Below are 1,930 nucleotides of genomic sequence, written 5' to 3'. Positions count from 1 at the left end.
ATTGTGATGATTCATTAAAATCATAAAGCATAAATGTACATAACGACATTAAATCGCCAATAACCAAAATCACAAGTCACAATTAAACATTGATTGTCAACTTAAAATTGAATGCAAAATCAAATAGTGGAAGACTTGGACATCAAATCTCGGATGAAGCTAAGACCTAAACACGGTTATTCCAGGCATTAACCCGCTGGGAATACCACTCTAGTGCGCACTATAAAATAGGGAAAACTCGTACCTCCCGTAGTAGAGCCAAACTCTAGCTATGTCTTTCTAACAATGTCCCAAATGAATCCAATATAAATAAATAAGTTAACAACTTATACACAAATTAAATAATCCACAAAACTAACTTCCATGCACAAGTAGGTTGAAACCACACAACAAATGTGTAATGACCCGGTCGTTTTCCCTTCCTTTCTTTTTTCTTAAATTTTACGGATAAATTTTTTCCGTTTAATTTTCTTTTTTGAGTTCTGTTTCTCGTCACTGGGTGTCATCTCGAGTGCTTAGAAATGATTTCTGAGACTCTTTCATTTGGATTGACAACTTCCTTTAAGGACCGAGTCATTTCCACATTTTCGTTTTTCGACACTATTCACTTTTCATCTTTTTCCCCGTTGTCACTAAGTTGGCACAACCTCACTTTTCATGCTCAGAGTTGGTTTTTGACTTCATGTATCTTCATTCTATCTGATTTCCATGAAATACGTATCTTTACTTTTGTAAAAAGTACTCTGGTTACTCCTGGTGTCCATAGGGGCATGGACGCACAGTTCTTTGGAAACATTTTCTTTTCTTGGTGTATTTTTCATAAATATATTTTAAAGATATTTTTCATTCTGGGTCATTAGTGCAGTTAACCCTTTTTGTGGGGGCCATTGTGCAATTAACGAAAGTTATTGCAAAATACCTCGCTTTGAGCCTGGATCCTTGTACGGGATTTATTTTTACATTTTTTCGAGTCGTGTACTCATAGAATTTTCTCCCGGTCGTTTTCTCCACTTTTAGGGATTTCGGACCCTAGTTGTCGCCGAATTTGTTTGAGGCATATCTCTCTGCTCGGGACTTTTTTTTTGGCGTTATTTCTTCCGTTGTTCATATTTTCTCATTTTGGTTCTTTTTTGTTGATAGAGTTTTGCCGTTTGAGCGCGTCTGATCAAATTCCACTTTTTCGAACCTAGCGGGGCCCTTTCGGGGCACTTTTAGGGTTTTACTATAAGTAAAATGACTTAAAGTGAAAAGTCACTTTTCCATCATCTTCCTCCCTCTCTTGGCCGGATTCCATGATAGCCATGGCTGCTACCTTCTCTTTCCTCCTTTGAACCAGTTTTCCATGGTAAAAAGTCTTTTGCCTTAACGTTTATCGTAGGCCTTGACGACGCGCACCTTTCCCCCTTATTAGAACCCATTTCTGACCACTTTTGAGTTCAGGTTTCAAGTTCGGGTTTGAATTTTCATGGTACCTCCTTGGTATTTAATGTTCACCTCGTTGTCCTCGACATAACCTAGGAGTATCATCGGATTCGGGGCATTTTTCTTTCGATGGGGGTTTGAGATCTCATCTCAAATGGAGGTAGGGGGTGTTATAGTTTATATTCTTGATGTATTACATGCTATTGATGCTTATATAACTCATTTACATATCGTTGTATAAAATTTAGAGATTTTATTATTTCTTTTTCTTGTATGAGATTTGATTTTCCCAGTTGTTTATAGCTTGGTTTAAACATGTGGCAAGAAATTATATTACCCCTTGATATGATCATTGACAAATATTAAATTGAGAGCATTTGAACAAGTATTGAAGATTTTATTTAATATTTTTCTTGAATGAAAATTTAATTCATATGGCCTTATCTAGATTGAAATCAATATGTGATGCCATATTATATTAGGCCCTATCATACTTTTCAACATATGT

Source organism: Cornus florida, unplaced genomic scaffold (genome assembly GCF_030987335.1).
Source record: "Cornus florida cultivar Cherokee Brave unplaced genomic scaffold, ASM3098733v1 CherokeeBrave_3.0.0_Hap2_Chr07, whole genome shotgun sequence".
NCBI lineage: Eukaryota > Viridiplantae > Streptophyta > Magnoliopsida > Cornales > Cornaceae > Cornus > Cornus florida.
The sequence above is the reverse complement of the archived record's forward strand: the minus strand, read 5'-3'. Positions refer to the sequence as shown.